Source organism: Petromyzon marinus, unplaced genomic scaffold, assembly GCF_048934315.1.
Source record: "Petromyzon marinus isolate PM22_M1 ecotype Great Lakes invasive population unplaced genomic scaffold, UKy_Petmar_22M1.pri1.0 PM_G_Scaffold_25, whole genome shotgun sequence".
Classification (NCBI taxonomy): domain Eukaryota; kingdom Metazoa; phylum Chordata; class Hyperoartia; order Petromyzontiformes; family Petromyzontidae; genus Petromyzon; species Petromyzon marinus.
The window spans coordinates 1,443,666-1,454,771 of NW_027422817.1; positions in this window are offsets into that span (position 1 = coordinate 1,443,666).

Sequence of the window (11,106 nt, forward strand, 5' to 3'; positions counted from 1 at the left end):
AGTGTCTGTATGTAAGTGTCTCAGTGTCTGTATGTAAGTGTCTTTATGTAAGCGTCTGTATGTAAGTGTCTATGTAAGTGTCTCAGTGTCTTTATGTAAATGTCTGTATGTAAGTGTCTCAGTGTCTGTATGTAAGTGTCTCAGTGTCTGTATGTAAGTGTCTGTATGTAAGTGTCTGTATGTAAGTGTCTCAGTGTCTGTATGTAAGTGTCTGTATGTAAGCGTCTGTATGTAAGTGTCTATGTAAGTGTCTCAGTGTCTTTATGTAAATGTCTGTATGTAAGTGTCTCAGTGTCTGTATGTAAGTGTCTCAGTGTCTGTATGTAAGTGTCTGTATGTAAGTGTCTCAGTGTCTGTATGTAAGTGTCTGTATGTAAGTGTCTGTATGTAAGTGTATGGGGAGCAATAGTGTAGCGGTTAGCGCGCTGCGCTATGAACCTGGCGACCCGCGTTCGATTCCCGCTCAGGGCCAACACCAGTGACGATTATCTGAACCGGTCCCGGGCCTCCCCTAGGTCGACTCAGCCTCAAATGAGTACCTGGTGCGGTGTGTAAACATTGCCACTAGGGAGACAAAGGCGGTCGGGCGTGGTGCTGGCCACCCACCCCCTCGTGTACCGTTCCGGCCTTCATAGGTGCTCGCTAACAGCACTTGCCCCTACAGTCTGTTAAGGCTATATGGGGGATCTTTGTCTTTGTATGTAAGTGTGTGTATGTAAGTGTCTCAGTGTCTGTATGTAAGTGTCTGCATGTAAGTGTCTCAGTGTCTGTATGTAAATGTCTGTATGTAAGTGTCTGTATGTAAGTGTCTTAGTGTCTGTATGTAAGTGTCTGTATGTAATTGTCTGTATGTAAGTGTCTTTATGTAAGAGTCTGTATGTAAGTGTCTGTATGTAAGTTTCTAAGTGTCTGTATGTAAGTGTCTTTATGTAAGAGTCTGTATGTAAGTGTCTGTATGTAAGTGTCTAAGTGTCTGTATGTAAGGGTCTGTATGTAAGTGTCTGTATGTAAGTGTCTGTGTGTAAGGGTCTATATGTAAGTGTTTGTATGTAAGTGTCTGTATGTAAGTGTCTCAGTGTCTGTTTGTGTCAGTATGTAAGTGTCTGTATGTAAGTGTCTATGTAAGTGTATGTATGTAAGTGCCTGTATGTAAGTGTCTGTATGTAAGTGTGTGTATGTAAGTGTCTGTATGTAAGTGTCTGTATGTAAGTATCTCTATGTAAATGTCTGTGTGTAAGTGTCTGTATGTAAGTGTCTTAGTGTCTGTATGTAAGTGTCTGTATGTAAGTGTCTGTATGTGTCTGTATGTAAGTGTCTGTATGTAAGTGTCTGTATGTAAGTGTCTGTATGTAAGTGTCTGTATGTAAGTGGCTGTATGTAAGTGTCTGTAAGTGTCTGTATGTAAGTATCTGTATGTAAGTGTCTGTATGTAAGTTTCTGTATGTAAGTGTCTCTATGTAAGTATCTGTATGTAAGTGTCTGTATGTCAGTGTCACAGTGTCAGTATGTAACTGTCTGTATGTAAGTGTCTGTATGTAATTGTCTGTATGTAAGTGTCTGTATGTAAATGTCTCAGTGTCTGTATGTAAGTGTCTGTATGTAAGCGTCTGTATGTAAGTGTCTCAGTGTCTGTATGTAAGTGTCTGTATGTAAGCATCTGTATGTAAGTGTCTATGTAAGTGTCTCAGTGTCTTTATGTAAATGTCTGTATGTAAGTGTCTCAGTGTCTGTATGTGTCTCAGTGTCTGTATGTAAGTGTCTGTATGTAAGTGTCTCAGTGTCTGTATGTAAGTGTCTGTATGTAATTGTCTGTATGTAAGTGTGTGTATTTAAGTGTCTGTATGTAAGTGTCTCAGTGTCTGTATGTAAGTGTCTGTATGTAAGTGTCTCAGTGTCTGTATGTAAATGTCTGTATGTAAGTGTCTGTATGTAAGTGTCTTAGTGTCTGTATGTAAGTGTCTGTATGTAATTGTCTGTGTGTAAGTGTTTTTATGTAAGAGTCTGTATGTAAGTGTCTGTATGTAAGTGTCTAAGTGTCTGTATGTAAGTGTCTGTATGTAAGTGTCTGTATGTAAGTGTCTCAGTGTCTGCATGTAAGTGTCTGTATGTAAGTGTCTGTATGTAAGTGTCTGTATGTAAGTGTCTCAGTGTCTGTATGTAAGTGTCTGTATGTAAGTGTCTCAGTGTCTGTATGTAAGTGTCTGTATGTAAGTGTCTGTATGTAAATGTCTCAGTGTCTGTATGTAAGTGTATGTATGTAAGTGTCTGTATGTAAGTGTCTTAGTGTCTGTATGTAAGTGTCTGTATGTAATTGTCTGTATGTAAGTGTCTTTATGTAAGAGTCTGTATGTAAGGGTCTGTATGTAAGTGTCTAAGGGTCTGTATGTAAGTGTCTAAGTGTCTGTATGTAAGTATCTTTATGTAAGAGTCTGTAAGTAAGTGTCTGTATGTAAGTGTCTCAGTGTCTGTATGTAAGTGTATGTAAGTGTCTGCATGTAAGTGTCTCAGTGTCTGTATGTACATGTCTGTATGTAAGTGTCTGTATGTAAGTGTCTTAGTGTCTGTATGTAAGTGTCTGTATGTAAATGTCTGTATGTAAGTGTCTTTATGTAAGAGTCTGTATGTAAGTGTCTGTATGTAAGTGTCTCAGTGTCTGTTTGTGTCAGTATGTAAGTGTCTGTATGTAAGTGTATATGTAAGTGTATGTATGTAAGTGCCTGTATGTAAGTGTCTGTATGTAAGTGTCTTTATGTAAGAGTCTGTATGTAAGTGTCTGTATGTAAGTGTCTAAGTGTCTGTATGTAAGGGTCTGTATGTAAGTGTCTGTATGTAAGTGTCTGTGTGTAAGGGTCTATATGTAAGTGTTTGTATGTAAGTGTCTGTATGTAAGTGTCTCAGTGTCTGTTTGTGTCAGTATGTAAGTGTCTGTATGTAAGTGTATATGTAAGTGTATGTATGTAAGTGCCTGTATGTAAGTGTCTGTATGTAAGTGTGTGTATGTAAGTGTCTGTATGTAAGTGTCTGTATGTAAGTATCTCTATGTAAATGTCTGTGTGTAAGTGTCTGTATGTAAGTGTCTTAGTGTCTGTATGTAAGTGTCTGTATGTGTCTGTATGTAAGTGTCTGTATGTAAGTGTCTGTATGTAAGTGTCTGTATGTAAGTGCCTGTTTGTAAGTGCCTGTATGTAAGTGTCTGTATGTAAGTGCCTCAGTGTCTGTATGTAAGTGTCTGTATGTAAGTGTCTCAGTGTCTGTATGTAAGTGTCTGTATGTAAGTGTCTCAGTGTCTGTATGTAAGTGTCTGTATGTAAGTGTCTGTATGTAAGTGTCTGTATGTAAGTGTGTGTATGTAAGTGTCTTAGTGTCTGTATGTAAGTGTCTGTATGTAAGTGTCTGTATGTAAGTGTCTTAGTGTCTGTATGTAAGTGTCTGTATGTAATTTGCTGTGTGTAAGTGTTTTTACGTAAGAGTCTGTATGTAAGTGTCTGTATGTAAGTGTCTAAGTGTCTGTATGTAAGTGTCTTTATGTAAGAGTCTGTATGTGTCTCTATGTAAGTGTCTAAGTGTGTGTATGTAAGGGTCTGTATGTAAGTGTCTGTATGTAAGTGTCTCAGTGTCTGTATGTAAGTGTCTGTATGTAAGCATCTGTATGTAAGTGTCTATGTAAGTGTCTCAGTGTCTTTATGTAAGTGTCTGTATGTAAGTGTCTCAGTGTCTGTATGTAAGTGTCTCAGTGTCTGTTTGTAAGTGTCTGTATGTAAGTGTCTCAGTGTCTGTATGTAAGTGTCTGTATGTAAGTGGCTGTATGTAAGTGTCTGTATGTAAGTGTCTCAGTGTCTGTATGTAAGTGTCTGTATGTTAGTGTCTCAGTGTCTGTATGTAAGTGTCTGTATGTAAGTGTCTGTATGTAAGTGTCTGTATGTAAATGTCTCAGTGTCTGTATGTAAGTGTATGTAAGCGTCTGTATGTAAGTGTCTATGTAAGTGTCTCAGTGTCTGTATGTAAGTGTCTGTATGTAAGTGTCTGTATGTAAGTGTCTTAGTGTCTGTATGTAAGTGTCTGTATGTAATTGTCTGTATGTAAGTGTCTTAATGTAAGAGTCTGTATGTAAGTGTCTGTATGTAAGTGTCTAAGTGTTTGTATGTAAGTGTCTTTATGTAAGAGTCTGTATGTAAGTGTCTGTATGTAAGTGTGTGTATGTAAGTGTCTGTATGTAAGTGTCTGTATGTAAGTATCTCTATGTAAATGTCTGTGTGTAAGTGTCTGTATGTAAGTGTCTTAGTGTCTGTATGTAAGTGTCTGTATTTAAGTGTCTGTATGTGTCTGTATGTAAGTGTCTGTATGTAAGTGTCTGTATGTAAGTGTCTGTATGTAAGTGCCTGTTTGTAAGTGCCTGTATGTAAGTGTCTGTATGTAAGTGCCTCAGTGTCTGTATGTAAGTGTCTGTATGTAAGTGTCTCAGTGTCTGTATGTAAGTGTCTGTATGTAAGTGTCTCAGTGTCTGTATGTAAGTGTCTGTATGTAAGTGTCTGTATGTAAGTGTCTGTATGTAAATGTCTCAGTGTCTGTATGTAAGTGTATGTAAGCGTTTGTATGTCAGTGTCTATGTAAGTGTCTCAGTGTCTGTATGTAAGTGTCTGTATGTAAGTGTCTGTATGTAAGTGTCTTAGTGTCTGTATGTAAGTGTCTGTATGTAATTGTCTGTGTGTAAGTGTTTTTATGTAAGAGTCTGTATGTAAGTGTCTGTATGTAAGTGTCTAAGTGTCTGTATGTAAGTGTCTGTATGTAAGTGTCTGCATGTAAGTGTCTCAGTGTCTGCATGTAAGTGTCTGTATGTAAGTGTCTGTATGTAAGTGTCTGTATGTAAGTTTCTCAGTGTCTGTATGTAAGTGTCTGTATGTAAGTGTCTCAGTGTCTGTATGTAAGTGTCTGTATGTAAGTGTCTGTATGTAAATGTCTCAGTGTCTGTATGTAAGTGTATGTATGTAAGTGTCTGTATGTAAGTGTCTTAGTGTCTGTATGTAAGTGTCTGTATGTAATTGTCTGTATGTAAGTGTCTTTATGTAAGAGTCTGTATGTAAGGGTCTGTATGTAAGTGTCTAAGGGTCTGTATGTAAGTGTCTAAGTGTCTGTATGTAAGTGTCTTTATGTAAGAGTCTGTAAGTAAGTGTCTGTATGTAAGTGTCTCAGTGTCTGAATGTAAGTGTATGTAAGTGTCTGCATGTAAGTGTCTCAATGTCTGTATGTAAATGTCTGTATGTAAGTGTCTGTATGTAAGTGTCTTAGTGTCTGTATGTAAGTGTCTGTATGTAATTGTCTGTATGTAAGTGTCTTTATGTAAGAGTCTGTATGTAAGTGTCTGTATGTAAGTGTCTAAGTGTCTGTATGTAAGTGTCTTTATGTAAGAGTCTGTATGTAAGTGTCTGTATGTAAGTGTCTAAGTGTCTGTATGTAAGGGTCTGTATGTAAGTGTCTGTATGTAAGTGTCTGTGTGTAAGGGTCTATATGTAAGTGTTTGTATGTAAGTGTCTGTATGTAAGTGTCTCAGTGTCTGTTTGTGTCAGTATGTAAGTGTCTGTATGTAAGTGTCTATGTAAGTGTATGTATGTAAGTGCCTGTATGTAAGTGTCTGTATGTAAGTGTGTGTATGTAAGTGTCTGTATGTAAGTGTCTGTATGTAAGTATCTCTATGTAAATGTCTGTGTGTAAGTGTCTGTATGTAAGTGTCTTAGTGTCTGTATGTAAGTGTCTGTATTTAAGTGTCTGTATGTGTCTGTATGTAAGTGTCTGTATGTAAGTGTCTGTATGTAAGTGTCTGTACGTAAGTGCCTGTTTGTAAGTGCCTGTATGTAAGTGTCTGTATGTAAGTGCCTCAGTGTCTGTATGTAAGTGTCTGTATGTAAGTGTCTCAGTGTCTGTATGTAAGTGTCTGTATGTAAGTGTCTCAGTGTCTGTATGTAAGTGTCTGTATGTAAGTGTCTGTATGTAAGTGTCTGTATGTAAATGTCTCAGTGTCTGTATGTAAGTGTATGTAAGCGTTTGTATGTCAGTGTCTATGTAAGTGTCTCAGTGTCTGTATGTAAGTGTCTGTATGTAAATGTCTGTATGTAAGTGTCTTAGTGTCTGTATGTAAGTGTCTGTATGTAATTGTCTGTGTGTAAGTGTTTTTATGTAAGAGTCTGTATGTAAGTGTCTGTATGTAAGTGTCTAAGTGTCTGTATGTAAGTGTCTGTATGTAAGTGTCCGTATGTAAGTGTCTCAGTGTCTGCATGTAAGTGTCTGTATGTAAGTGTCTGTATGTAAGTGTCTGTATGTAAGTGTCTCAGTGTCTGTATGTAAGTGTCTGTATGTAAGTGTCTCAGTGTCTGTATGTAAGTGTCTGTATGTAAGTGTCTGTATGTAAATGTCTCAGTGTCTGTATGTAAGTGTATGTATGTAAGTGTCTGTATGTAAGTGTCTTAGTGTCTGTATGTAAGTGTCTGTATGTAATTGTCTGTATGTAAGTGTCTTTATGTAAGAGTCTGTATGTAAGGGTCTGTATGTAAGTGTCTAAGGGTCTGTATGTAAGTGTCTAAGTGTCTGTATGTAAGTGTCTTTATGTAAGAGTCTGTAAGTAAGTGTCTGTATGTAAGTGTCTCAGTGTCTGAATGTAAGTGTATGTAAGTGTCTGCATGTAAGTGTCTCAATGTCTGTATGTAAATGTCTGTATGTAAGTGTCTGTATGTAAGTGTCTTAGTGTCTGTATGTAAGTGTCTGTATGTAATTGTCTGTATGTAAGTGTCTTTATGTAAGAGTCTGTATGTAAGTGTCTGTATGTAAGTGTCTAAGTGTCTGTATGTAAGTGTCTTTATGTAAGAGTCTGTATGTAAGTGTCTGTATGTAAGTGTCTAAGTGTCTGTATGTAAGGGTCTGTATGTAAGTGTCTGTATGTAAGTGTCTGTGTGTAAGGGTCTATATGTAAGTGTTTGTATGTAAGTGTCTGTATGTAAGTGTCTCAGTGTCTGTTTGTGTCAGTATGTAAGTGTCTGTATGTAAGTGTCTATGTAAGTGTATGTATGTAAGTGCCTGTATGTAAGTGTCTGTATGTAAGTGTGTGTATGTAAGTGTCTGTATGTAAGTGTCTGTATGTAAGTATCTCTATGTAAATGTCTGTGTGTAAGTGTCTGTATGTAAGTGTCTTAGTGTCTGTATGTAAGTGTCTGTATTTAAGTGTCTGTATGTGTCTGTATGTAAGTGTCTGTATGTAAGTGTCTGTATGTAAGTGTCTGTACGTAAGTGCCTGTTTGTAAGTGCCTGTATGTAAGTGTCTGTATGTAAGTGCCTCAGTGTCTGTATGTAAGTGTCTGTATGTAAGTGTCTCAGTGTCTGTATGTAAGTGTCTGTATGTAAGTGTCTCAGTGTCTGTATGTAAGTGTCTGTATGTAAGTGTCTGTATGTAAGTGTCTGTATGTAAATGTCTCAGTGTCTGTATGTAAGTGTATGTAAGCGTTTGTATGTCAGTGTCTATGTAAGTGTCTCAGTGTCTGTATGTAAGTGTCTGTATGTAAATGTCTGTATGTAAGTGTCTTAGTGTCTGTATGTAAGTGTCTGTATGTAATTGTCTGTGTGTAAGTGTTTTTATGTAAGAGTCTGTATGTAAGTGTCTGTATGTAAGTGTCTAAGTGTCTGTATGTAAGTGTCTGTATGTAAGTGTCCGTATGTAAGTGTCTCAGTGTCTGCATGTAAGTGTCTGTATGTAAGTGTCTGTATGTAAGTGTCTGTATGTAAGTGTCTCAGTGTCTGTATGTAAGTGTCTGTATGTAAGTGTCTCAGTGTCTGTATGTAAGTGTCTGTATGTAAGTGTCTGTATGTAAATGTCTCAGTGTCTGTATGTAAGTGTATGTATGTAAGTGTCTGTATGTAAGTGTCTTAGTGTCTGTATGTAAGTGTCTGTATGTAATTGTCTGTATGTAAGTGTCTTTATGTAAGAGTCTGTATGTAAGGGTCTGTATGTAAGTGTCTAAGGGTCTGTATGTAAGTGTCTAAGTGTCTGTATGTAAGTGTCTTTATGTAAGAGTCTGTAAGTAAGTGTCTGTATGTAAGTGTCTCAGTGTCTGTATGTAAGTGTATGTAAGTGTCTGCATGTAAGTGTCTCAGTGTCTGTATGTAAATGTCTGTATGTAAGTGTCTGTATGTAAGTGTCTTAGTGTCTGTATGTAAGTGTCTGTATGTAATTGTCTGTATGTAAGTGTCTTTATGTAAGAGTCTGTATGTAAGTGTCTGTATGTAAGTGTCTAAGTGTCTGTATGTAAGTGTCTTTATGTAAGAGTCTGTATGTAAGTGTCTGTATGTAAGTGTCTAAGTGTCTGTATGTAAGGGTCTGTATGTAAGTGTCTGTATGTAAGTGTCTGTGTGTAAGGGTCTATATGTAAGTGTTTGTATGTAAGTGTCTGTATGTAAGTGTCTCAGTGTCTGTTTGTGTCAGTATGTAAGTGTCTGTATGTAAGTGTATATGTAAGTGTATGTATGTAAGTGCCTGTATGTAAGTGTCTGTATGTGTGTGTATGTAAGTGTCTGTATGTAAGTGTCTGTATGTAAGTATCTCTATGTAAATGTCTGTGTGTAAGTGTCTGTATGTAAGTGTCTTAGTGTCTGTATGTAAGTGTCTGTATGTAAGTGTCTGTATGTGTCTGTATGTAAGTGTCTGTATGTAAGTGTCTGTATGTAAGTGTCTGTATGTAAGTGCCTGTTTGTAAGTGCCTGTATGTAAGTGTCTGTATGTAAGTGCCTCAGTGTCTGTATGTAAGTGTCTGTATGTAAGTGTCTCAGTGTCTGTATGTAAGTGTCTGTATGTAAGTGTCTCAGTGTCTGTATGTAAGTGTCTGTATGTAAGTGTCTGTATGTAAGTGTCTGTATGTAAATGTCTCAGTGTCTGTATGTAAGTGTATGTAAGCGTTTGTATGTCAGTGTCTATGTAAGTGTCTCAGTGTCTGTATGTAAGTGTCTGTATGTAAGTGTCTGTATGTAAGTGTCTTAGTGTCTGTATGTAAGTGTCTGTATGTAATTGTCTGTGTGTAAGTGTTTTTATGTAAGAGTCTGTATGTAAGTGTCTGTATGTAAGTGTCTAAGTGTCTGTATGTAAGTGTCTTTATGTAAGAGTCTGTATGTGTCTCTATGTAAGTGTCTAAGTGTGTGTATGTAAGGGTCTGTATGTAAGTGTCTGTATGTAAGTGTCTCAGTGTCTGTATGTAAGTGTCTGTATGTAAGCATCTGTATGTAAGTGTCTATGTAAGTGTCTCAGTGTCTTTATGTAAGTGTCTGTATGTAAGTGTCTCAGTGTCTGTATGTAAGTGTCTCAGTGTCTGTTTGTAAGTGTCTGTATGTAAGTGTCTCAGTGTCTGTATGTAAGTGTCTGTATGTAAGTGGCTGTATGTAAGTGTCTGAATGTAAGTGTCTCAGTGTCTGTATGTAAGTGTCTGTATGTTAGTGTCTCAGTGTCTGTATGTAAGTGTCCGTATGTAAGTGTCTGTATGTAAGTGTCTGTATGTAAATGTCTCAGTGTCTGTATGTAAGTGTATGTAAGCGTCTGTATGTAAGTGTCTATGTAAGTGTCTCAGTGTCTGTATGTAAGTGTCTGTATGTAAGTGTCTGTATGTAAGTGTCTTAGTGTCTGTATGTAAGTGTGTATGTAATTGTCTGTATGTAAGTGTCTTAATGTAAGAGTCTGTATGTAAGTGTCTGTATGTAAGTGTCTAAGTGTTTGTATGTAAGTGTCTTTATGTAAGAGTCTGTATGTAAGTGTCTGTATGTAAGTGTCTAAGTGTGTGTATGTAAGGGTCTGTATGTAAGTGTCTGTATGTAAGTGTCTCAGTGTCTGTTTGTGTCAGTATGTAAGTGTCTGTATGTAAGTGTCTATGTAAGTGTCTGTATGTAAGTGTCTCAGTGTCTGTATGTAAGTGTCTCAGTGTCTGTTTGTAAGTGTCTGTATGTAAGTGTCTCAGTGTCTGTATGTAAGTGTCTGTATGTAAGTGGCTGTATGTAAGTGTCTGTATGTAAGTGTCTCAGTGTCTGTATGTAAGTGTCTGTATGTTAGTGTCTCAGTGTCTGTATGTAAGTGTCTGTATGTAAGTGTCTGTATGTAAGTGTCTGTATGTAAATGTCTCAGTGTCTGTATGTAAGTGTATGTAAGCGTCTGTATGTAAGTGTCTATGTAAGTGTCTCAGTGTCTGTATGTAAGTGTCTGTATGTAAGTGTCTGTATGTAAGTGTCTTAGTGTCTGTATGTAAGTGTCTGTATGTAATTGTCTGTATGTAAGTGTCTTAATGTAAGAGTCTGTATGTAAGTGTCTGTATGTAAGTGTCTAAGTGTTTGTATGTAAGTGTCTTTATGTAAGAGTCTGTATGTAAGTGTCTGTATGTAAGTGTCTAAGTGTGTGTATGTAAGGGTCTGTATGTAAGTGTCTGTATGTAAGTGTCTCAGTGTCTGTTTGTGTCAGTATGTAAGTGTCTGTATGTAAGTGTCTATGTAAGTGTCTGTATGTAAGTGCCTGTATGTAAGTATCTGTATGTAAGTGTCTGTATGTAAGTTTCTGTATGTAACTGTCTCTATGTAAGTATCTGTATGTAAGTGTCTGTATGTCAGTGTCACAGTGTCAGTATGTAAGTGTCTGTATGTAAGTGTCTGTATGTAAGTGTCTGTATGTAAGTGTCTGTATGTAAGTGTCTCAGTGTCTGTATATAAGTGTCTCTATGTAAGCATCTGTATGTAAGTGTCTCAGTGTCTCTATGTAAGTGTCTGTATGTAAGTGTCTGTATGTAAGTGTCTCAGTGTCTGTATGTAAGTGTCTGTATGTAAGTGTCTCAGTGTCTGCATGTAAGTGTCTGTATGTAAGTGTCTGTATGTAAGTGTCTGTATGTAAGTGTCTCAGTGTCTGTATGTAAGTGTCTGAGTGTCTGTATGTAAGTGTCTGTATGTAAGTGTCTGTATGTAAATGTCTCAGTGTCTGTATGTAAGTGTATGTATGTAAGTGTCTGTATGTAAGTGTCTTAGTGTCTGTATGTAAGTGTCTGTATGTAATTGTCTGTATGTAAGTGTCTTTATGTAAGAGTCTGTATGTAAGGGTCTGTA